Below are 27,299 nucleotides of genomic sequence, written 5' to 3'. Positions count from 1 at the left end.
GTGTGTAAAGCCATGGGCTGGATGCAATAATTGTCAATGAGCCTTTGTGTCTAAGAATTATGGACTTCTTTTGTAAAATAAAAGTTGTATATGACATGCAAGAACTGGCATGGAATTCCATTACATATCACTAATCGTCGACTCCACCAGTCATAGGTCAATGCATGAGAGAATGCTTCATATGCATTGGGGTGTCTTATAGTGATGGTCAGATCCATTCTATAGAAGGATCTGAGCAGTGTACAAGGCCATTGAAGTCATTGCATCTTCAAGTTTGAGCATCATTGTAGAGCAGGTTTGAAGTCTGGACAAATGAACCTCATAATTTTTGTAAAAGGAATTTGGAAGAATTATAAGGGTGAAGGCGTTAATTAATCCGCGTGATTAACTGTTAATTTGATGGTAAGTGCCTAGGGATGGTGATTAACACTAATACCACGCCATGCCAAATTTCTGAGAATGTCATCCACGAAGATCAACACTAAGTAACAGAAGGTGCAGGGTTAATGGGAGTGCAGGATGGGAAATTCCCAGTTCCTACATGGATTTTCATGTTGCGCCACGCCAGGTTTGCTAAGAGGCCTCTATGCAAGTGTGTTTGGTCGACAGATTCTGTGGGATGGAAAAATGCCCGTCCCCTGTCACCAAGTTTTACCATCGCGTCATGGAAGTGAGACAATAGTTTCTTCCAAGTGAGGACGTGTTGGCGTTGTTGATGAAGGACGTGACAAAAAAATTCTTTAAACGGGAAAGCATCACTTTGCAAGGAGGCCCGGGACTCTGTGGGACCCCTGACTTGAGCTAAGGTGGCAAATGCCACATAGGCAGAGTAAGACTATGTAGTTGCCTTGTAGGATTTCGCATGATGTGTACAAGTGATGTGGCAAGATTGTTGATGTGGCATGTTGATAGCATGACACGTGGCAGGCAAGAATGGTCTTTTGGAGGGCCAAGTGGCTAGCTTTTAGATGACAAGTGATACCACTAGAGGATGCCACGTGGTAGGATGACATTACCCTAACAATAGTAAGACACAGTAGGAGCAAGTGACGTGGAGGTTCGTCTAATGTGGCAACTAGGAGACACGTGGAAACAGTTTTATGGCACCACCTGGCTTGGGGAACGCCACATGGAATAAAGGTGGAGGTCGACGTGGCTAGGTGACATGTGACCCTGGACCCCAGAACCCCAACGATAATTTGTATTGCCTATTGTAGCGGGTTGCAGTAGATGAAAGCAACAAAATAGGAACCTTCCCTTTACATAACATAAATATTCATGACCCGACACACTGCAAAGGTTGAAAGGGGGTGAATTCCAAATGAATGGTGTGGAGCATGGTTGCACTATGGCTTTATGACATGGCAAGCACCACGTCAGACCTCGTGTGAGGTGGCAGTGCCACATGGGTACCACGTGGTAGACCGTTGCTAATGTGGTAGGGGTTAAGGGGCCCAAACTTCAAATGGGCATAACTTAGGTCGGATTGAAGAAAAATTTATACCACTGGAAAGCTCTCGACGAGTTGAACGCAATGGTGTTGCTCAAAGTGAGTTCCAGATGTTTTGGGGGAGAAGAAATTTTGTAACCCCATCTTCATAATGAGACCATGGAGGTTGGGTTAATTAAAAGTAACACCTCCCATTCAGTCGGGATTACTCCAAGGGGGTGGAAGAGAGCGTTACAAAGTGATACTAAAGCACTCAGGTTCAACGCTTTGATTAAATGGGCCTAGAAGGATAGAATTTGGAACTCAGCTATAAAGTGATTATTAGCTATGTGCTTCCTGTAGCATTTTAATTATTGATTGCATATTGTATGCAAGTGTCAATTCTAATATGTTAATTATCTTCTCACTAGCATACTAACTTGAAATTTGGTGTTACAATAGCCTCGCATCCATATACTTATTGCATGTTTGCCAAGGCAATTGGTAGATAAATATATATAGTTGGTTAACAGTTATGAGTGTATGACAACACATAAGAAGACACCAGGGAATAATAAAGAGCAAAAAGGGATGAACAACAAAATGGAGCAATATGACACTAATAAATCCTAGCATGGTCGAGAAGAAGAATCAGTGGAGAAAAGGAGAGAGGAAGGGTCCCCTGACTAGATGGACACCCTAAGAAGTATAAGAGCTGAGCTAAGAAGTTATAAGGCTGACAATGAAAGGATTGTCATGGCTTAGGAATAACAAGTAAAAGTAAACGCAATTATATTGTGGAGTCTGTCAGAGTTGCAAAGACAGAGACAACATGATCTAGGTGGCAGATACCTAGGAAAGGATAAAGGCAAACAAAGTCCATCAGAACTTGGAAGGCATAAACTGAGGGCTAATGGTGCAGAAGGCAACAGATCTAAGAAAAGGCATAAACAACCAAGTGAAGATATAGTAAGAGGTGGAACTCCACTAAGTACTCCAGAGAGCATATTAGGTCGTCATGAGCAATTGTCTAGTGTTGCAACTAAAAGATACTATCAACAGAAAAGTAGAGGAAAAGATTTCATGCAATAAGAATTTAAGAAGGCAAAGTATCCTACATTTGATGGAGAGGTGAAGAAGGTTGAGGAAGTAGAGGCATCGCTACTAGGGATGAAGTATTTCAGGGTTCACGATTACTCTGAGAACATGAAGGCAAGAGTAGCCATTTTCAGCTTGAAGGGAAAGGTGGATATCTCGTGAGAAGATTTGAGGAATGTAAAAGATATCAGAGAGAAGATTGTCCTAGAGGAGCTTTGAGGGGTATTTTAGGGAAAAGTACCTATCTGAAAGGTACTACGACAACAAGGCCAAGGAGTTTTATGAGCACAAATTGGGGCAATTTGTTGAAATTTGTAAGTCTGACGTGTCAAAAATCCCTACTACATTATCTGGTTTATTTTCTCCTACTTGTTATTTTCATTAACAAGTTACTTATAAATATAAATACTGAAAATAAACACAAATGCAGCCTTAACACATATACAGATCAGCAACTGAAATAACTGAGACAAACACACAAGGGATAGTTATTTTTGGAGATTCGTCCCCAGAAAAACCCAATGCGGTAAAACCGGTGCAGCAGATATGAGGGTTTTATTATTATGTAGTTTATGAATACAACTAGGGTGTCAGAAATGGCTCAACCAAAGAAGAATGCCCTCGGCAGAAGTACCTCCCCTCAAAGACAAATATTTCGGTTGATCAGTCATCGGATGAACAATCCCACAAGCAACTACGGCAACTCCTTCGCTGGACAGCGAAAGCTGCTCCAAGCTTCTCTACTGCTCTGCGTCACTCTGCAGGGACTGTGTCACCCTTCCCAGCTCACTAGCACTCAGTCTGCCCCACGAAAAATCTCTCAGCGCTGCCTCTTGGCCCTGCGTCAGCTCTGCTAGCCTTTGCGCAGCTACTGAAGCCTCTGCGTCAACCCCTTGGCTCTCTGCGTCAGCCCTCAAACCCTCTGCGTCACCCACGCTGGCCTCTTCAGCCTCTCCAGGCTCTGCGCTGTCTCTCTGGCACTATCTCTGCCTCTCTACTATGTATTCTCGGCCTCGTGCCAAACTGCCCCTCGTTGCAACAGATCACTAGCTCGATTCTCTCAGCAAAACCCTGCTCCAGAAAATCGAACTGACTGATCAATCTTGGTGTATCTTCAACTAACCCTCAAGCCTCCTCTTATACTTTTCTTTTTGAGTCTTCAACGGCCGAGATTAAGTCCCTAATCAACAACTAAGATTGGATTTGGCTTGATCCATGTCATTTAGAACATTCTCACCCAGTTCTATATTAATACTCATTAATATTTTAATTTTCCTAAGTTTAGACTTAGGAACCCCATTAAAAATATTAATTATTTTAATATCTCTCCAACAGGGTGGAATTTCCCCAAACAATTTCTGGGTCTTGGAGATCTTGTGTGTCTTAGCCTCTCCACCAATTTTCATGGCTAGAGCACATCCAATGCTACCACAAATCAACACAATTAACAACTGATGAGTATACAACCAAAGTTTTGGAGTTATTGAGATATGTGTCTTACATCAAGGATGAGAAGACAAAGATTTAAAGATATCTCAGTGGACTACCTCAAGTATTCAGGGACATAATAGAATTTGATGAGTTTAAAACATTGGAGGATGCCATTAGGAAAATGAAGTATTGCTACGAGTAATCCAAGAACAAGTCTGTGTTCAGGGTTGATTGGAAAATGAGGGGAAAAACCAATTTTAAAGCGAAAGGACAAAGGTTAGTGTGACATCAGCCAAGACGAGGAAATGTGAAGTTTGCCACTTCCGCCATGGGTGAGTTTGAGCGGAAAACCACTACTGTTGATAAGGACCGATTCACTAAACCTACAAGAGAAGAAGCCATGAGGTTCAAAGGAGGACATATCCAGTGTTGGACATGTGGAGAAAAACACCGACAGAGAGAATGTCTTCAACAACAACAAAACGGCCCAAGACTATACAATGTGCAAGAAGCAGATACCATGAAGGATGTGGCTCAGAGTGTGCCACAGATTTACACCGCATTGGACAACAAGAATGTCGATCACTAAGCATCAGTGATTGAGATGGAAGGTATGATCCATAACCAGACAGTTTCAATTCTGATAGACTTAGGTTCTAACTTCAGTTACGCTAGCCCCAAGATTTCAGAGAAATGTGCATTGCAATAGATAGCCCATGAAGAATCATGGTTGGTGCAGCAAGCAATGGGAACTAAGAGGCAAGCCAAAAACGTGGTGAGGTCATGCCAGTAGTAATAGACGGCATGCCCACATACACAAACCTAAACTTATTATTACTGGGTTCATACGACATGTTGGTTGCCATGGATTGGTTGGAAGGTCATAAGACCAAAATCGGTAACTTCAATAAATCAACTGAATGCCTCAGCGACAAAGGGAAAAAGGTCACGTTGCAAGGAAAAGTGAAGTCGGTGACAGTTTGGCAAATATAAATGCTACAATTGACGCGGTGCAACCAGAAGGGATGTGAATTGTACGTTGTCTAAGAGACCGATGACTCAGAAATTACCAGAAAAGTTTGGACGAGCACTCAGTCTTAAAACAATTCAACAATGTGTTTCGTGAAGAAATCCTAGGATAAAGACCATGAAGGCAAATCAATTTCTCAATAGAATTGTTGCCTGAAACAACGTTGATATCAAGAGCCCCATATCGCATGAGTACATCAGAGTTGGTAGAATTAAAACTGCAACTAAAGGAAATGTTGGATAGGGGATACATCAGACCCAATGTATCACCTTGGGGAGCACCAGTATTATTTGTAAAGAAAAAGGACGACACTTTGAGACTTTGTATTGATTATAGGCAACTCAATTAAGCCGTAACCAAGAACAGGTATCCTCTGTCGAGGATTGATGACATGTTCTACAAGTTGTGAGGAGCTACGGTGTTCTCAAAGATCGACTTGAGGTTTGGGTACCATTAGGTATGCATCAAAGATGAACACATTCAAAAAACAACATTTAGAACCAAGTATGGGCATTATGAATTTGTGGTTGTGCCATTTGGCCTCACAAACGCCACAACAACATTTATGTGTTTAACATATAATGTTCTCAATCCATATTTTGACAAGTTTGTACTGGTCTTTGTCGATGACATCTTGGTTTATTAAAAAACCAAGGAGGAACACTTGGTAGCAGTGTTGCGATTGCTGAGAGAGCACAAGCTCTATTCCAAACTTAACAAGTGTGACTTCTTCTAGTCACAAATTCAGTATTTGGGACACATTATTTCCAAGGAAGGAGTGGTAGTAGACCCGGAGAAGATTAAAGCCATTATGGAGTGGCCTACTCCTCAGAATGTGACAGAGGTTTGATCCTTCATGGGATTGGCAGGTTTTTACTGGAGGTTTATCCGGAATTTCTCAAAGATTGGGCATCCAATCACATCATTGCAAAAGAAAGGAATTAAATTCTAGTGGACAGTAGAATGTGTGGCCAGCTTTGAATAGTTAAAACATTTGCTCATGCATGCACCAATATTGAGGATAGTAGATCTGGAAAAAGATTTCGTACCTTGTGCAAATGCTTGCAAGGAAGGGCTTGGTGGAGTCCTCATGCAAGAAGGACAGGTGGTCTGTTATGAGTCAAGGAAGTTATAGAAGCATGATGTCTTGGAGTTGGCAGCAATAGTGCATGCATTGAAAATGTGGAGGCATTACCTCCTTGGAAGAAAGTTTATCTTGATGTCAGATTATAGAGGGTTGAGGTGTCTATTTGATCAACCTAAGTTGAATGCAAGACAAGCAAGGTGGCTAGCCTTGAATCTTGATTAGTGAATTTGATTTTGAAACCAAGTACATCAAAGGCAAGGAAAACCTAGTAGCAAATGCACTTAGCAAAAGGCTACAAGTGGCCCAAGTGGCAGCCGTTAGCATTATAAAGTTGACATCAAAGAAAAAATTAAGGAGGCAATGCAACAGGATGAGCACTACCAACAAGTGAAAGAACGCTTGCAACAAGAGCCAAAAGGGGCATTAAGCAAGAACTACTCCCTCATGGAGGATGGACTATTAAAGTTCGAAGGAAGGTGGTATATACCTTGTATGGACGACTAGAAGAAGCTCATTTTGGATGAATTCCATAAAAGACCATATTCTGGGCATCTTGGTTATCAAAAAATGATAACAACTATGAAAAAGATATAATTTTGGCCAGGTATGAAAAAGGAGGTGCCCTAATAGATTGTTAGATACTTGGAGTACTTCCCTATTGAATTAAAAAAAAAATGTATAGGCATTAAAAGCAATGTACGGGTGCCTGAGCAGTGGACGAGCCAATACTACTCTCGTGGAACGTGTTAGCTCTAGTCAACATGCAACAAAACAAAAACAAGCAAAGAAAAGGATTAAGACATTCGAGAGAAGGGAGATATGCAAAAGAGCAATGAATAAGCGAAGGGCATTTGAAGACACTCGGAAAAGGAGAAAGCGCAGACAGTGACAAAAGTTTGCAAAAGGAAAAGAGACACCAAGTGGAGCTACAGGGGATGTGCTTTGGATTCTTGTGTTAGTTTAACATGTGGAGACTAAGTCTCTATATTCCTATGTGTGGTGAAATCAAGTGAAGACCAAGTCCTCTAGACTCCCATGGAATTTAACAAGTGGGAACATGGTGTGCTCTGGATTTCTATTGAATTGCAGGTGGAGGCACTATGGGCCCTGGATTCCTGAAGAATCAAATGGGTGGAGATACTCTGAGCTCTGGATTCCATAATTGATTGATTGGGTGGAGCACTGTGTGCTCTGGATTCCTTGAAGTGCTGTTTGGATGGAGCACTATGTACTCCGGATTCCCTCAAGTGTTGTTTAGGTGGAGCACTGTGTACTTTGGACTTTTGGTTACCAAGTGGAGGAATTGTGTGCTATGGATTCCCATGTGATTGTTAACTAGGCTAGTGTGAATTTCCCTTGAGCACTTCACTCCTCAAGCTCTAAATGTTAGTTTTGTAGCATCAAATGTGTTCTAGTCACGAAACTTGGTGGAGAGGCTAGAACACATGAGACCTCCATAACCCATAAATTGTTTCTGGAAATTCCATCTAGAGATGGCTTAATTAGATTATTAGCCTATTTTTTAATGTTTCCCAAGTCTAAACTTGGAAAAATTGATTAATTAATCAGAATTAATTAAGTCAAGGTGATAATTCTCTAGAAACTCACACGGATCGATCTAGAAATTATCTAAGCCATTGATTAAAAACTAATCTTGGTCGTTGGAGCCCCAACAGGAAGATATAAGAAGGGATCGATGTGGTGATGGAGAAGAGACACTTGAGCAGCAGTTCTTTGTGCAGATCAAGCTAGCAGCAGTAGAGTTCGAGCCAAAAAGGGACGCAATGTCAGTGAGGGGGAGGGGTAGTGATCTGGAGAAAGATTTCTAGATCCGGAGAGGCAGCAGCAAGAGGCTGAATTATACCCAATATAGGAATGTGAGTACAAGAACATGCAAGTGTAAGAACACGTGAGTGCAGGAACGCGTGATTGCAGGAACGCTCAATTGTAGGAACACGTGATTGCAGGAACGCAAGTGCAAGCAACGTGAGTGTCGGGGTTGCTAAGGGAATATCTTTGCCAGATTTTCTTGTTGTGGAATGCCAATTTTCGGCATCCAAATTGTACTCAAAATTTCAAAGCAACATAATAATAAAAACCCTCACTGCTGCACCGGTTTTCCCACATTGGGTTTTTCCAGGGACATTAACTGTGTCGATTTTTATGTGTGCGCTAGCATATTTCTCAATTTCCAATTTATCTTCCACAAAATTTAATTTGGTGAAAATTGCAGTAGAGAATTATTTTGTTTGTGTGGGCAAATGAATTGTTAATTAATTTACAGTTAGAAGAATAATTTCTAGTTACTGCAATAGAGTTGAAAATTTCACATGGTATCAGAGCAAGGACCAGATCAGTAGCTCAAAGACGAAGAAGGAGAAATTTGTTATTCAGAGGGAGCTGCAGCACAATTTCTCCAAGGACTGCGCAAACCCTAGCTAGGTAGAGATAGTGGCAGAGCAGAAATTTGATTTCTAGTTGCGGCAGGTAGGAAAAGTTCGAAACGCTTAGAACAAGACTCCAGCAGGCAGAGTTAGAGCCAAGAAGTAATTCCAGAAAGCGGCACATCAAAATCGAGCAGAAGAGCAAGAGAAATAGCACACACAGAGGGAGATTTCTCTCGGAGGGTTTCTAGCTTCAGAAATCCAAACTTTCAGTTGCAGATGACAGTGGCAACAAGTAGATTCTCTCACTCTAGAAGCGAATGCGAATAGCAGTGCTAGCAGCCGAGCAAGGAAGAGAGTTAGCTTCCAGGTTTATTTTCTCCAGTTTTGAGTTTCCATATTTTGCAGCTCTGCAGAGATGACCATACAAGATTGCTAGAGGAGGCCATATGAGTTAGCCAGAATGTAGATCTAGGCAGCAAATCGACTTCCAATTGTCAGAGATAGGTACGGAGGAAGTATGAGTTATCTAGTACATGCTGCAGAGCGAAGAAGGGTCCTGGCAAGAGACTAGGCTCAAAAGGATATAGTGGGGCACCAGATCCAGGAGGAGCAGTATGAAACTCCAGTGTGCTAGATGAGTAGTGTCTAATGCAATTGCAACAAGGAGACCAGTCAAATCAGTTCCAGATTGTTGCAGCGGGACCATCGCCTTTGCTACAGAAGCCCATAGTATCACAGTAGTAGGTTCAGTGTCAGCAGGATGCAACCAGTCATTCAGATGACAACTACAAATCTAGTTGCACTCAGTACACATGAGATAGTTGCAGAGCTAGAAGCGGTGACACAAGCAGTGCGAATTTCCCAGTTGCAATATGCAGGTGCAGTTCCATCCAGAAGATTCCTAGTGTATAACTTTGCAATCCAATTTCCAATGCACGAGGACAGCGTGAGTTGCCAGGAGGGAGCAGAGATATTTCCCATTGGGAGATCGAGACTCAAAGGGAGTCTAGTTTCAGAGGGAGCATCCCTATGGGAGCTAGTACTTTAGGATTTGGGGAGATCAGGCTCATTATTGCAGTAGCAGTAGCAGTATGAGTAGATCAAAAGTCAGAGTTGTAGAGATTGGGCAAGATCCTTGAGGTGTCCTCCTCATGGATCAATACCTTGCTACAGGGTCCCACAATATTCAATACCAAGATGAATCAACGTCAGTGATGTAGTCAAATTCTAGAGTGATAGCTGCAGACTAATAGCAGGCAGGTGCTAGAGAGCGCAGTGCAAAGTTGGCAGCAGTATAGAATGGCAACGTGCAGAGTCAGTAGCAACGCAGATTCCTTTGTGGACAGTGCAGTAGCTAGTAGCAGTTAGAGATTTGGGAGGCAGATGCATCGTACTGAACATAGTTGATTTAGTATTTCAGATGCTTCTTAGTTGTAGTTGCAACAACAATAGATGAGAGGGAGTTGCAGTGCAGATGCAGAGTTGCCAGCAGTATGGCAGCCTTAGCAGCAGCACGAATGCAACATCAGAGTTGTGTAGTGGTTGGTGGGCGATATGGTATAGACATCAACAGCATGACAGGAGATGGTACAGAGACAAGATGTTGTGGCAGGATGTGTAGCACTAGAACACAGTCCTCGCTAAGAGGGAGTGTTAAGTTTTGTACCATCGGATGTGTTCCAGTCACGAAATTTGGTGGAGAGGCTAGAATACATGAGATCTCCATAACCCAGAAGTCGTTTCTGAAAATTCCACCTAGAGATGGCTTAATTAGATTATTAACCTATTTTTTAATGTTTCCTAAGTCTAAACTTAGGAGAACTGGTTAATTACTCAAAATTAATTTAGTCAAGGTGAGAATTCTCTAGAAACTCACATGGATTGATCCACAAATGATCTGAGCCCTCAATTAAGATTTAATCTTGGCCGTTGGAGTCCCAACAGGAAGATATAAGAAGGGATCAATCTGGTGATGGAGAAGATGTTAGAATTTCTAATTCTAACTGTTAGAAATCCTTCCTGTACTTTCTGATTTATTTCTTCCTACTTGTTATGTTAATTAACAAGTTATTTACCATGTAAATACTAAAAATAAATACAAGTATTGTCTCAACACATACATCAATTGAAGGAAAAACAAGCACACAAGTGACACCGTTATTTTTGGACCAATGTCCCCAGAAAAACCCAATGCGGGAAAACCAGTACAGCTATCTGAGGGTTTTATTATTAAGCAGTTTTAGAGTAAAATCAAGGTGCCAGAAATGGCTCAACCAATAGAGAATGCCCTCGGCAGTAGTACCTCTCAGTCAGAGACAGATATCAGCCCCAATCTGCCCCACGAAATCTCCCAGAATCAACCTCTAGGGTCTGCATCAACCTTTCTGGCCCAGTGTCTACCCAGCGTCAGCCTCTCTGGCCCAACGTCAGCCTCTAGAGCCTCTGCATCTCCCACGCTAGCCCTCCTCAGGCTCTACGCAGCTCCTGGCTGCCTCTGCGTGGCCTCTGGCAGCTTCTGAGTGGCCTCTAGCTGGCTCTATGTCAAACCTCTCCCGGCTTCTGCACTGATGCTCCCAGTACTATCTTTGCCTCTGCTACTACATTCACTGCCCCTCAACTGCAACTCTGATCACTCCTTCGATTGCCTCATCAAGCCCTACCCCAGAAAATCGAATTCTTGATCGATTTGGTGTGTTCTCCAAGTGACCCTCAAGCCTCCTCTTATACTTTTCTCGTTGACAATTCAACAACCGAGATTAAGTCCCTAATCAACTGCTAAAATTAGATCTGGCTTGATCCATGACTTTTGGACCATTCTAACTCAGTTTTATATTAATTCACATGAATATTTTATTTTCCCTAAGTTTAGACTTAGGGACTCCATTAAAAATATTAATTATTTTAATATCTCCCAAACTGATTAGATTCTGCCCAAACCATTTCAGGGTATTGGAGATCTCATGTGCTTTAGCCTCTCCACCAATTTTCGTGGCTAGAGCACATCCAATGCTACCCCAAATCAACATTCCCTCGTAGCGAGGACTGTGCTCTAGTAATACTCCTCACTGAGCATCACCGTGATCATCTGGCATCCATCCCTGTGCTGATGCTAGGCATGCTAACCAACATCCTTTGCACTGTTGCATCATGTACTACTACCCATGGCCCTGCCACTGCCACTACTGCATCTGTACAGCATCTCCCTCTACATCCATGTTGCTGCCCATGGCCTTGCCACTGCTGCATCTGCACTGCAACCCCTCTCATCATGTTGCATAGTGATACCCATAGCACTACCATTGCTAACTGTTGCACTGCAACTCAGTTAATGAGAAGTAAGTAACTGGTCTCCCAACTATGACATCTCCGTCAGGCTAGAAACACTCCAATGCTAAAGCTCCCTCTGTCACTGACAAGTGCTCCCTCTCTGACCTTTGCACTGCTGCAACAACTCTATGCATCTCGCACTGCTGCCTCACGCTGTCCTGGGACTCCTGCACTATAGCTCCCTCTGTCGCTCCACCGCATCCATCTCTACCGACATCCGCCAATCCTACTACTCCTCTGCGGGGCTCTCATAGGAAGGTATAATCCAAGAGGTTGGGTACCTCGAGGATCCTGCCCCTCATCGCCTGTAATCTAAGTTGCAGGAAACGTTGAAGAAGGGTCCGTTTCCGGCCGGAAACGAAACAAAAACGAGGAAACTCGTTTCCGGTCGTACTGGCCCGTTTCTCGAGGAGGAAACGTGGTCAGTACCGCCCGAAACGAGTTTCCAAGCCGTACGATGGAGTTGCTTCTTCTAACTTGACTTTTTCTTGTATTTTTTTTTATTTTTTCGCTTCGAATTTTTTATTAGGCAACTAAAATATCTTCTAGATGCCTCTCAAGTCATAAAAAAGAGGATTTTTTGAGTGGGGCAACCTAATGTTCAACCCTATGGCCCTAGTGTTGATATGCAATTCATGATAATGTTAAATTCTTAAAGTAAAAGTGACATTTTCCTTTGTTTTTCATTTTCATCCTTTTACTTAAATTTTTAACATTACCATGAAATGACTCAGGATGTTTGAGAGTGGTTTCGCCTTCATTGGATTTCATATGGAGAAAGTAGAATTTTAGATTTCACTCAAAATCCAACAAGCTTATTTGTTTTTCATGATTTCAGGATTGGGGGGATTACAATGTTTCCATTGGATTTTGTCATGTACTAGGGTATGGAACTTGTATTTAATCAAGAGAACCAAGCCCTCTATGCAAGGGAGACTCCCAATAATCAAGAGCACGTAGGGTACTAGGGCATGAAATGTGTATTTAATCAAGAGCACTAAGGTCATTCGACTATGTAGGAGGAGACTCCCAATCAAGCATGAGAGAAGAAATTAGAAATTTCTCATGGCTGATTTTGGATATTGCTATTTTCATTATGTGATCATTCATGAGTAAATGTGATGTAAATTTAGAGACTTATAGTTTATGCATTGACAATTGACAATTTAATCATAATGTAATAAATTAGAATGTATCATATATGCTTTATGATTGCACATATTTCTTAAATGTCCTAAAATATATATATATATATATATATATATATATATATATTGTGTTTCCCCGTTTCCAAAATTTGGGGGGTCATGTTCCGTACTCGTGTCCGTTTCGGAAACTCGTACCTGTTTCCCCGTTTCGTGCAACTTAGCATGTAATCCGTCTAACTACAGCTCGATGTCTCCCCACTTCCTCTCAAGTGGTGCATGAGCACTCATGGCACAGTCATCATCTGTCTCCACTTCTTTCTCCGCCCTTGCTGGCGCAGCCTTGGTCTCAGAAGCCTCTCCCTTGCTCTTCTTCCTCGGACATTGGCTCGCATAGTGACCCAGTTCCCCACAGTGGAAGCATTTGACCTTGGAGAGGTCCTTCTTCTATTTCTCCTGCTTTCCCTCAAATGCTAGGGCAGCATCCTCCTCTTCTTCCTTCTTGATTCTGACCCCCTTGCCGCTGCTTCCCGCCTTGGTTAGCCTGCTAATCTCTTCTTGACAAAGAGCCGCCCACAGTTCCTCCCAATCTGGAAGGGTCGACCTACCCTATATGCTCTGGAAAAATACCTCCCAATCCTCTGAGATTGCGTTTAATGCGGTTCTCACGAACATCTCCTCATCCGACGTGGCCCCTATGGAAGTCAGCTGATCCCGGATCTCCTTCAATCAACCGAGGAAGGTGTCTATCTGTTCTCCCTTCTGCATCTGGTATGACCACAGCTGATTTTCTAGTAGCATCTTCCTCTACACAGAAGTACGCTGATACAATTTTATCAAGGCCTCCCACATCGCATTTGCCGTGTCCTTTTCGGCAATATGTGGTACCACATGGTCCTTTACCCCGTCAAGGATGATGCTCTTGGCCCTCGCCATTGCCTCGTACTTTTCGTTCTCAGTCGGGTCAACTAGGATCGCTATCGTGTTCAAGGCGAAGTGCTTGAGACGATTCCTGTCTAGAACGGACAAGATCCTGGCCTTCCAGACTACGAAGTTTGAGGCTCCGTCCAGTCTGTCCTGATCTCTTACCCCATTCACTGTCATTTCGCTGCTCCTCTTTCGACTCTTCCAAGTCTCTCTACTTCCCTCCTAGAAGTTCTCGGTGTGACTCCCTTTGAGCCTCGATTTCCCTCCTGGAAAACCCTCTGCCAATGTCGAGATGCCCCCACTCCGATCGTTGGTGCAATTGCACCACTGATCCGGAATTCTTGGCTAGAAATCCTCAACAGCAACTCCCTCCTCCTTGGTCTTGCCCTGTTAGGTATTGTTCTGACCACAGTACCCCATCAGCGTCACTCCGCAACTTACCCACAGCCTCCTATACCCCAGCAAACTGAAGATTAGAGCCTCTAAGCTCTGCGCAATCCCGGCACCAGCAAAATCTGCACCTCCTGGCCACGGGCGTCAATCCTTCCTGACTAAGAAAGGTGACCAGGCACTGCGTAGGTCAGGTCTGCTCCTCTCTGCCACTGCGTTGATCCTCTTCCCGGCTTGAACTGATGACACAAGCACTACGTCACCCCTTCCTTGTTGCTTTTCCGCTAGGAACAGCTTCTGTCACTCGGGACAATTGTTTCTACTGTTGCTGCTCTGCTCGGCTGATGCCCTAAGTTATCCTGTGATCTGCAACCACGCTCTGATACCATGTTAGAATTCCTAATTCTAACTATTAGAAATCCTTCTTATATTTTCTTATTTATTTCTTCCTACTTGTTCTGTTAATTAACAAGTTATTTACCATGTAAATAAATACAAGTACAATCTCAACACACACAGATCATCAACTAAAGGAAAAACAAGCACACAAGTGACACCATTATTTTTGGACCAATGTCCCCGGAAAAACCCAATGCGGGAAAATCGGTGCAGCTATCTGAGGGTTTTATTATTAAGCAATTTCATAATACAATCTGGGTGCTAGAAATGGCTCACCCAACAGAGAATGCCCTCGGCAGTGGTACCTCTCAGTCGGAGACGAATATCAGCCCCAATTTGCCCACGAAATCTCCCAGCGTCAACCTCTAGGGTCTGTGTCAACCTCTTTGGCCTAGCGTCAGCCTCTCTGGCCCAACGTCAGCCTCTCTGGCCTCTGCGTCAGCCCCTCTGGAGCCTCTGTGTCTCCCACGTTGGCCCTCCTCAGGCTCTGCATGGCTCCTGGCTGCCTCTGTGTGGCCTCTGGTAGCTTCTGCGTGGCCTCTAGTTGGCTCTGCGTCAACCCTCTCCCGGCTTCTGCGCTGATCATCTCGGTACTATCTTTGCTTCTCTGCTACTGAATTCACTGCCCCTCAGCTGCAACTCTGATCACTCCTTCAATTTCTTCAGCAAGCCCTACCCCAGAAAATCGAATTCTTGATCAAAACTCGATGTGTTGTCCAAATGACCCTCAAGCCTCCTCTTATACTTTTTGCGTTGACAATTCAACAGTCGAGATTAAGTCTCTAATCAACAGCTAAGATTAGATCTGGCATGATCCATGACTTTTGGACCATTCTAACTCAGTTTATATTAATTTACATTAATATTTTATTTTCCCTAAGTTTAGACTTAGGGACTCCATTAAAAATATTAATTATTTTAATATCTCCCAAACTAGTTAGATTTTGCCCAAACCATTTCTGGGTATTGGAAATCTCTTGTGCTTTAGCCTCTCCACCAATTTTCGTGGCTAGAGCACATTCGGTGCTACCCCAAATCAACAGAAGAGACACTTGAGCAATAGTTCCTTGTGCAAATCAAGCTAGCAGCAACAGAGTTCGAGCCAGAAAGGGACGCAGTGTCAATGACGGGCAAGGACAGTGATTCGGAGAGGCAGCAGCAAGAGGTTGAGTTATTCCCAATGCAAGAACACAAGTACATGAACACTCGAGTGTAGGAACGCGCGAGTGCGGGAATGCGCGATTGTAGGAACGCGCGAGTGCAGGAATGCGCAATTACAGGAATGCGCAAGTGTAGGAATACGCGAGTGCAGGAATGTGCGAGTGCAGGCAACACGAGTGCCTAGCTTGCTTAGGGAATATCTTTGCCATATTTTCAGCATCCAGATTATACTCAGAATTTCATTTTTGCATAATAATAAAAACCCTCACTGTTGCACCGATTTTCCCACATTGGGTTTTTCTAGGGACATTTGTCCAAAAATAACTGTGTTGATTTTTATGTGTGTGTGCTAGCATATTTCTCCAGTTTGCAGTTTATCTTCCAAGGAATTTAATTTGGTGAAAATTGCAGTAGAGAATTATTTGTTGTTTGTGTGGGCAAATAAACTATTAATTAATTTACAGTTAGAAGAATAATTTCCACTTACTACAATAGAGTTGAAAAATTCACATTAAATCTGGCTTAGGAGTGGTTAACTGCAAGAAAAAATACCAGTGCAATTGGCCTACAGTTTGTAGGAGAGATGAAGTCCCTCTCTCAATTGCCATACATTCAGCAATTAAGATAAGTTGCTTGTATCTCTGCGCATGTTTGTGCAATATGAATGATGACTAATGTTATTATATGACAATGGATGTATCAACATTATCAATGAGGGATATGTATGCCTCTGTGTTGTAATGTGATGGTTTTCGTGAATGATTCTCATGGTTGTAAGGGACTTGCAGATCCTTGTGATGTTGATATGCTCCTGAATGGCAGAGTTACTTATATGCTTATGTCTGACTGTTTGACATGACCAGCTAACTGTTATTGTGTGTGATTTCCATTATGTATGAACATCAAGAACAACTACTACATAAAGGTTGTTGAAGGCCTGTGGTCAATATCGTGTATAGTTGTCTAATAAAAACAGTAAATTGTTTTGTTGTGTGTAAAGGCATGGGTTGGATGCAATAATTTTCAAGGAACCCTTGTGTCTAAGAATAATGGACTTTTGTTGTAAAAAAAAAAAAAAAAAAATCATATATGGAATGTAAGAACTCCCATGAATTCCATTATGTATAACTAATCGTCGACACTGTCAGTCACAAATCAATACATGAAAGAATGGTTCATGTGCATCGAGGGGTCTGGTAGCGATGGTCAAATCCATTCTATAGAAGGATTTGAGCAGTGTGCAAGGCCATTGAAGTTCTTGAGTCGTCAAGTCTAAGTGTCATTGTAGAGCGTGTTCGAATTCGAGATGAATAAGCCTAGTAATTTTTATAAAAGAAATTTGGAAAAATTACAAGGGCAGAGGCGTTAAATTAATCTGCATAATTAACTATTAATCCAATGGTTAAGTGCCTAATGATCGTGATTAGCACTAATACTGTGTCACGCCAAATTTCTGAGAATGTCATCCACAGAGATCAATGCAACGTAACAAAAGGTGTGAAGTTAACAGGAGTGCAAGTCGGAAAATTCCTCATTACCCTACATGGATTTTCACGTCACACCGTGCCAAGTTTGCCAAGAGGTCTCTATGGAAGTGGGCATGGTCAACAAAAGGCGCAAGATGGAAAAATGTCTATCACCTGCTGCTAAGTTTCACTGTCACATCGTGGAGATAAGACAATAGTTTCTTCCAAGTGAGGGCGTGTTGGCACTATTGACAGAGGGCACAACAGAAAACCCTCTCTATCTTTAAACAAGAAAGCATTACTTCGCAAGGAGGTCCAAGACCTAGTGGGACCCCTGACTTGAGCCAAGGTGGCAGATGCCACATAGGCAAAGCAAGACTACGTGGTTGCCATGTAGGATTTCGCATGACATGTACAAGTGACATGGCAAGATCGCTGACATGGTATGGTAATAACATGAAACGTGTGCGCAAGAATGACCTTTTTGGAGGGCCAAGTCGCTAGTTTTTGGATGACACATGGCACCACTAGAGGATGTTATGTGGCAAGATGATGTCAGCATGACATCAATGAGATGCAATAGGAGCAAGTGACGTGGAGGTTAGGCCAATGTGGCAGCGGTTTTATAATGCCACCTAGCTTGGGGAATGCCACATGGTATTGAGGTGGAGGTAGACGTGGCTATGTGACACGTCTTTGTAGTGCTTATTGTAGAGGGATAGGTAGACGAAAGTCGCAGAATGAGAACCTTCCCATTACATAATGTAAATGTTCATGACCCGGCGCGCTGCGAAGGTTGAAAGGGGGTAAACTCTGAAGGAATGGTGGGAGACGCAGTGGCACTATGGCACTATGATGTGGTGTGCACCACGTTGGACCTCGTGTGAGGTGGCAATGCCACATGGGTACCACGTGGTAGACCCTTGCTAATGTAGTAGGGTTTAAGGAGCCCAAACTTCAAATGGGCATAACTTTCAATCCCGATGTCAGATTGAGGAAAAAAATATATCATCGGATAGCTCTCGACAAACTGAACGCAATGGCATTCTCCAAAGTGAGTTTTGCACGATTTGGGTGAAGAGAAATTTTGTAACCCCATCTTTATAATGAGACCACGGAGGTCAGGTTAATTAAAAGTAACACCTTCCATTCAGCCAAGATTACTCCAAGGGGATGGGAGGAAGCATTACAATAAACCTCTACATGAAGTGCACGTGATTCCAATGCCTTTTGAGTAGGCTTTCGAGGTCTTGTTGATCTACGAAGTTACATCCCTCCTTGTACATTTCCTATGTGTTGTGTGGCTGTGAGTTGTATTAGTATCGTTGGAATAGAATCGTCATACTCAAATTCTTTTTCATATCCAAGATCATAAAAAATTGTTTTTGAATCCTTAATAGTTCTCATTTTTGTTTATTTGTGAAGTACTAAATTTTCATCAAAAACGACATCTCTTTTTACTAGAATTTTGTATGCCTTTGAATCCAAGTTGTATCCAACCATTATACATTTCTTGTTCTTGTCATGTAGCTTCCTTTGTTCTTCAATGTTCATCTGGTATTTGTTCATATGCTAAGCAGTCAAAATTTCTCAAACTATTGACACTTTGAATGCTTGTCTTCTTATGCAATGCAGTTAGTTGGCAAACTTGTTCTGTATATATTCAGCAATATAAATGTTTCAGCCCAAAAACCATTAGATAACCCGCTACTCTTAAGCATGCATCTGTCACTTCTAACAAGAATCATATACCTTCTTACTGTAACATTTTTGGTTGTGTTGAATGTGAAAATTTGAAGTCTTGAAATCCTATTGCAACAACTGGAAATTATTTTTCTAATTGTTGATTAATTTAACAATTTATCTGCAACGACAAATACCAAATAATTCACATTGCAACCTTCACAAATAAACTGTGAAAGAAAATAGCATTGGAAACTAAGAAAATACTAGCACACACAAAAATTAACACATTTATTTTTGGACAAATGTCCCCAGAAAAAACCCAACTTGGGAAAATCGATGCAGCAGCTGAGGGTTTTTATTATTATGCAGCAGTAAGAAATTTTGAGTACAATCAGATTCACAAATTGGCAATCCACTACAGGAGAAACTGGCCACAAAATTAGTGAGACAGATTTTGTCTCACCCGGCACTGATCTAGCTCTGAAACTAGCTCTGAATGGGCTCCATGAAACCCCTGCGTCTGCCTTTGTGTCAAACCTACGCATGCACAAGAATGATCTGCCTAGAACTGCAACTGCTCAAGCTGTCTTCCCAATCCAGCCTCAAAGAATGACTTGTTGGCACCTTCCGGAAATCTTCCCGGCCTCTAGCAACTAAATCGACCCTATGTCTGGCCAAATCGAACTCTGTCTTTGAAGATTTTGCACAACCTCACCAAGGAAACTCGGCCCTCCTGTAGCTGACTCTCCGAATCTGGAAAAAACTCTCCTCTGGACTGACTTTCCCTACCCCTCACTGTCTTTGCTTCCTTCTCAAGCTTTCTGGCAACTGCTGCTGCTCTCTAGAAATCAAACTGCCAAGGAAATCGAACCTCACAAGTGTCTCAAGTGTGTTCTCCATCAACCCATCGACTTCTTCTTATAATCCTCTGTTGGAGCACCAACGACCAAGATTAAAACATAATTGATGGCCCAGATTAATTCCTTGTCGATCCGTGTGAGTTTCTAGATGATTCTCACCTTATCTCTATTAATACTAATTAATTAACCATATTCCCTAGACTTGGGAAATATTTAAAAATTGGCTAATAATCTAATTGAGACACTTCTATGTGGAATTTTTAGAAACAATTTTTGAGTTATCGAGAACTCTTGTGCTCTAGCCTCTCCATGAAGTTTTGAGACTAGAACACATCTGATGCTACAAAAACTAACATTCCCTCTTAAAGAGGATTGTGTTCTAGTGCTGTACACCTTTGCCACAACACCCTGTCTCTATACCACCCTCTGTCACGTTGTTGATGTCTGATAGAAAACTTTGCTGGAAATGACTACATTGCTCCCTCAGTCAGAGTGTTGCTCCCTTAGTCACAGTTTTGCTTCTTCAGTCACTGTGTTGTTCCCTCAGTCATTGTGTTGTTCCCTTAGTCACTGCATTGTTTCCTCAGTCACTGTCCATCAACCACTGCGCTAACTCTAATTTATCTGCCACTGACTGTAGTTGAACCAAGCTGCTACATCTATACTGCTAACACTACACTGTACATCCTGTACTGCTGCCAACTCTGCATCTGCATTGTAACTCCCTCTCATTTGTTGATGCTGCAACTACAACAATTTCAACTGAGAAGCATCCTAAATACTGAATCAACTATGTTCAGTATGATGTATCTGTTTCTCGAGTCTCTGACTGTTACTAGCTACTGCAGTGTCCACCAAGGAATCTATGTTGTCGCTGGCTCTACTACTATGCCACTTTGCACTACACTCCTCAATATCTGACTGCTACTGGTCTGCAACTGTCGCTCCGGAATCTGACTACATAACCGGCATTGATCCATACTGTTACTGAATATTGCGAGCCCCCGTAACAAGGTAATGATCCATGAGAAGGACACCTCAAAGATCCTGCCCAATCTCTATAATTTTGGACTACAACTCCATGTCGCCCCACCTCACTCCTGGAGGTATGGTTGCCATCATTGCGAAATCTTCCTCCAACCTAGAGGACAACTCGTCAATCTCGGCTTACACTGCCACCTGGTCCTACTTCTCCTGCTTAACCTTCTTCCTGAGAGGACATTGTGTACTGTAGTGGCCAAACTCGCCACACCTGAAGCACTTGACCTTTGACAGGACCTTCTTCTTCTTCTTTTCGCCCTACTCCTCACTGGAACCCTTGGATGTTAGGACCACATTCTTGTCTTCCTTCTCACTCTTCACGGTCCTATTGCTGTTTCCGATGATGGTACGCTTTAATAGAACATGCCTCAACTCCTCCTGCTATAGATCAGCCCACATCTTGTCCCATCTTGGCAATGTGTCTCTGCCCAAAATACTTTGGACAAATACCTGCCAATCCTCTGAGACATTATTTAGTGCCAGTCGTACAAGCTTTGTAGGTTGGGGCGCCTCCCCAACGGCTGCTAGCTAATCTCTTACCTCTTGAATCTGAGTGAGGAAGGGATCTATGTCCTCACCCTTCTGCATCCTTATGCTCCTCAGTTTCTCCTAGAGAAACATCTTCCTTTGCTCAGAAGAACTCTGACATAACGTGGCAAGGCTATCTCACATCTCCTTGGTCATGTTCTGGCCAAATATATGCGAGACTATATGGTCTCGGACTCCATCCAAGATCATCCGCTTTGCCTTCGCCATTTCTCTTTTGTACTCCTTCAACTGATTAGGATCCTGGGGAACTGCTACCAGATTATTGATATAGGCTTTCAAGCCATGCTCATCCAAAAGGAAGGACATCCTAGCCTTCCAGATGACATAGTTGGAGGCTCCCTCCAACCTATCCTGATCTTGAAGCCCAACTGTGGCCATCTCAAGAAACTTGTTGATAACTCCCTCTTTACGTCTACTTGGCTACTAGAACTGCTATTCGCACCCCCTGTTAGAGTGAGAAAATCTGCTCACGGCTATTATCAATCTGCAACTGGAAAATCGGACCTCTAAAACTGGAAGTCCCCTGAGATAAATTTTCCCTCGATTGTGTGTGTTTTTCTCTTCCACCGATGCGGATTCTGCTCTTGCAACTGCTGCAAAACCTTTTGCATCCAATCAAGGAATCTGCTTAGCAAAACTTTGAGTTGTTGTTTCTCCCTCTGCCTGTTGGAATTACTATTCTGGGCAAATCAAATTTTCTGCAACCTTGCAACTGAAAATCGAACCCTTGCCCAGCAATTCGAACTGCTTGGCTAGGCTCTGTGCAGCCTCTGAGAATTTCAACCTGTTGCTCCCTCTGAACAGCGAAATTCTCTTCTTCGCTTCCCAGCTGATCACTCATGCTTTGATACCATGTGAAAATTTCAAGTCTTAAAATCCTATTGTAGCAACTAGAAATTATTTTTCTAATTGTTAATTAATTTAACAATTTATCTACTATGGCAAAAATACCAAATAATTCACACTACAACCTTCACAAATAAACTGCGAAAGAAAATAGCATTGGAAACTAAGAAAATACTAGCACACACATAAAAATTAACACAGTTATTTTTGGACAAATGTCCTCGAAAAACCCAACTGGTGAAAACCGATGCAATAGTTGAGGGTTTTTATTACTATGCAGCAGTGAGAAATTCTAAGTACAATTTGGATGCACAAACTAGCAATCCACTACAAGAGAAACTGGCCACAAAAATTATTAAGAGAAATTTTGTCTCACATGGCCCTGATCTAGCTCTAAAACTGGCTCTGAATGGGCTCCATGAAACCCAGCGTCAGCCTCTGCATCAAACCTGCGCAAGCACTAGAATGCTCTGCCTGGAACTGCAACTGATCAAGTTGTATGCCCAATCCAACCTCAGAGAATGACTCGCTAGCAGTGTTTTAAAAGCCGGTCGGCTTGGAACCGACTCGGCCGAGTTGGTCCAAGCCGGTAAAAAAAATTTCAACTCGGCCGTCGAACCGGTTCGGTCGGCCGAGTCCGTATCAACTCGGCGGGGTCACTTCATGTGGCCAGTAAACCCCAAAAACACAATTTTTTTTTTTTTTTATGTTTTTTTTAGTGTGGGGGACTCCAACTGGTTTTATTAATTGGTTTTTTGGCCTTTGGGGTCCATTCCCCTCTCCTAGTATTGATATGCTATTCAAATTTCAAGGTAATGTTAAATTCTTAAAGTAAAAGTGACATTCTCCTTGATCTTCATTTTCTTCCTTTTATTTAAATTTTTAACATTACCATGAAATGACTCAGGATGTTTGAGAGTGGTTTCGACCTCATTGGATTTCATATGGAGAAAGTAGAATTTTAGATTTCATTCAAAATCCAGCAGACTTGTTAGTTTTTTAGGATTTCAGGATTGGGGGATTGCAATGTTTCCATTGAATTTTGTCATGTATTAGGGTATGGAACTCGTATTTAATCAAGAGCACCAATCCCTCTATGTACCTTGATGTTATTGACATTGGTTGTCGAACTCCTCCGGGATTCGCTCCCAAACTGGGAGCTTTTGAAAATGTCGCTCCCGCTCTTGTTTTTGCTCTCGCTCCCCACTTTCACTCCCGCTCCCAAGTAACACTGAGCCAGATGATGTTGGCAACTCTAGCAGTAGCCAGTAGTACTGGTCACAGACTTTTGTTGTAGAGGCCATTTATAGCCTCCTTGGTTATGTGTTTTTGTTTTGATCTCTATATCATCATCGTGTATGTATTGGATAGTGCATTGGGTGCCATTTTGATATAATGGATATATTCATGAGCCTACTTTGATCATATGTTGTCTTCTATCTATATTCTAATGCTGTGTGTTTGGAAACATGAATGAAAATCTTTAAAATTATGTGTTTTTATAAAAAAAAAAATATTTAATGTATTTTTTACAACGACCGAGTCATTGAAATCGAGTCGGCCGAGTCGATACCGAGTCGGAGTTGGAGTCGGAGTCGACCCTCGGCCGAGTCGGAGTCGGAGTCGGAGTTTTAAAACATTGCTCTCTAGCACCTTCTGGAAATCTTCCCGGCCTCCAGCAAATGAATCAACCCTTTATCTGGCCAAATTGAACTTTGCCTCTGAAGCTTCTACGTTGCCTCTGCGTAGCCTCATTGAGGAAACTCGACCCTCCTGTAGCTGACTCTTAGGATCTAGAAAAAACTTTCCTCCAAACTCTGTAATGTTCCAAACTAGGGAAAATAGTGCTATGCAAAGCGAAAAATAAAAATAACACCATAAAATTAAATCAGACCACAAAATTGGCAACCAAACTGCATTGTCTACTCATTATATTAAATGGGAAGAGGTGTACAACAAGGTGTTGGAATGTGTGCACCTGGGCTTGCCCTAGGCAAGCTAGCAAAAGCCCAAAATGAATAATGGAACACCCTCCCCAAATCTGTTGGTAATCTAGCCCAAGAGTTGCGCTATTACTGCCTAGAAAAGTGTTGCTGCCTGAAATGATTTGTTGTTAGAGCCTTCCCTATTGCTCAGAAAATTATGGGAAATTAATCACAGCCTCTACACAAGAAACCCAGAATAACCCACGAAGGAATTGGCCAAATGTTGGCCCAAATTCTCCTTAGCTCCTCTGGCTGCTGGCTGAGTTGGGACCCCTGTTTGACCCCTTAGATCTGACCAGAAAACTATATAAAATTAAGAGTGTGATCCTTGCCCAAAACCCAGAAAAACCCAGAAAGGATTTCCCTTGGTTCCAACCTTCAAAAATTGACCCTTCACAGCTTGGCCCTCCTCCAATTTCGAATTTTGTTGTTATGCCTAATCCTGTCAATCTCTGCTCTCCCAACTCTAGCAATCCTCCTCAAATGACCCTCCAAATGATCTTCCAACACCCCAGCTCCAAACTCCCTTGAATGGTGCTGCCCCAAAGAGTCTCACTCCAATGACTGTGCAGTCATGGAGGAGATGACGCAATCTTGCGTGTGATGAAATGAGAGTTGCATGTAGGATGGCCCTCTTGTTTGTAGTTGCCCTCTATACTCTTGAAAATGATGAAAGGATGCTCCTGTCTCCCCAACTTCGCGGAGTGCCTCACACTATGACTGCATAATTCTCGCGCTGCTGTAACTCCCCCTGTTGTTGGTACTCAACTTACAACTATTGTAACTCGTCTCCCTGCTGTTGCTGTGAACTAGGATGAAGCATAACTCCCTCCTAGGGCTGACACTCGAAGTCCATCGAAGCAAGGGTTGAGACCTCCGCTGGGAGACACTTGTGTGCTAAACAACACAGTAACTTGGCTAAGCAGCTCGAGCAACTAAGATTGAGTTCAATATCTCAAAAGATAAGATGTTGAAATGAGGTGAGTTGTCTTCCTTATATAGATTTTGTGGAGCCCTTTTCCCTCCATTTTCCCTCCATCGTGGGTCCCTCACTTACCCATTGATTTCCCCTCCATGCAAATCGAACTAAGGAATGTGTATTCTCCTAGTGTGGGTGGCCCCCACATACAAATTAACCACATCGAAATAACTTCTACTAAGTCTAGCCTCCTAATAAAATCGAATGGGCCCCATCACCTCCAAAATCGACCCCAAAATGTAGAAATTAATCCTGTTCCAAAATAATTTAGGAAGGGACATTACAGTCCTCCCCTCCCAAATGTTGCTTGTCCCCAAGCAACTTTAGTGCTGGATGCTCAAGTATGCACTCACCCTCCCAAGTAGCATCCTCATCCAGCAAGCTCCTCCAATGCACCAAAAATCGCTTGTCCTCAAGCAATGCCTGAGCAAGCATCCTCTCTAACTGCTGCTCCCCACTGTCACTGCAAAATGTGCCAGGGTCCCAGATGTGCCACTGGATCGTGCCTGACCTCTGCACTATCCTGATATGAAAGAATCCTTCAATACTAGGATCCCAGGCCATCATGTCCAACATGAAGCTCCCCTCGCTCCACTCATTATCCTACACGGTGCAAGTACCATAAGTCCCCTACTCCATCAATGACTCGTTAAAGCCCAATGGAAGATCTGTATGATCTCCCCCTGTAGTAGCCTGCGCATCCCTAAAGGTTATTGAGCTATGAAGAGTTGTGATGCCCCAGTTCCCTGCTAGTCCCAGAGTGGTGCCACCATGCTGACACTGCGCTACTTTGACTATGACATTCTCCCGCACAATATCCTCCCCTCCTGAGGCCTAGTGGCAAAAAATCTGTGAGAATCAAGCTCATCCTGCCCAGGCATCTCCACGATGCCAATATCTACCCCTCCACTACCAATCTCAACTCTGAGCCATAACAAGGCAAGTCTACGTCGCCATGCAATGGAGGTTTCAATGATCCCCCACGTGTCAAACCCAAAGTGAACTGGATCATCCTCTGCCATGACCCTCCTCGTCACAAAGTGGAGTGATCTGCCTGCCAACTGGATTCCCCAAACATACGGGGAGCTCATAACTCCCACTCCTCACAAGATGTCGCTGCGTAACGCCGTTACCAGATAGAACCCATCTGGCCCTCATCTTCGATCCCTATATGTATTCCCTGGGTTGACCCCAAGTATAAGGAGTAGGTCTCATGCCTGTGAACCTGCCCTGCTCCTGCCAGACCACATAGTGAAATCCGTTATCCCAACTCCTGATGATACACCTCGACAATTCTCGAAATCTAGGTACCCTCTTGTAGACGAAGTCTACCATCCACTGTCCCTCAAGTGTGAGCTCAGGGGTGGAATATATGCTACCTCGACTATCAACCACGTCATCCCTAAGCTTGTATCTAACAACTCATGCACCTACCAAGGGTCTCAATTGAAGAGTCTCCTCCTGGCTCATGGCACGCGGTGTCTCATCCAACTGTCTAGGGTGAGCCTCCCATACCCTGCTACCTGAATGGAGAGTGTCAAGGGGAAACAACCAAACACTCTGTGACTGTAAGCAACACTGGAGGATGATGGGCGGGTATGTCCCAAACGGTATGATCAAAATTCTGTCGGAATGCCCAAGAGTGATCCTACAGACGACACTCTCTCCGCCTTGGATTTGCTGATAACTCCCTCGAAGCCCTGTCTCCGCTAAGCATGGTGTCCCTAGATGCTCAACAATGTCCTCATTGATCCTAGGTGAGCTGCATCCAACGGTACACCTAATGCTCCTGTCCATATTCCTCCTTGGAAGCAACACTCCAAGAGCTCGTTGCGCCGCACCATGTGTTACTGCACACCACCAAGCAACACCGCATTCCTCGACATGCCATTGTATGCCGCAACCTGTCCCTGTACACCACTGGATACCCCCGGCTATGGCTATACAATCATGTACCGTCCTGTGTCTGCCTATGTCACTACACCGATCACTCCCTGCATGTACTAAATGCGATGTGAGGCACTCCCCATGCGTCTCCATGCCCATCTGCAGACCAATGCTCCACGCTAGATGCTC

This window comes from Pinus tabuliformis, chromosome Q (genome assembly GCF_031772625.1).
Source record: "Pinus tabuliformis cultivar Carrire ecotype Pingquan chromosome Q, CPIR1, whole genome shotgun sequence".
NCBI classification, from domain to species: domain Eukaryota; kingdom Viridiplantae; phylum Streptophyta; class Pinopsida; order Pinales; family Pinaceae; genus Pinus; species Pinus tabuliformis.
This window is presented reverse-complemented; position numbering follows the sequence as displayed.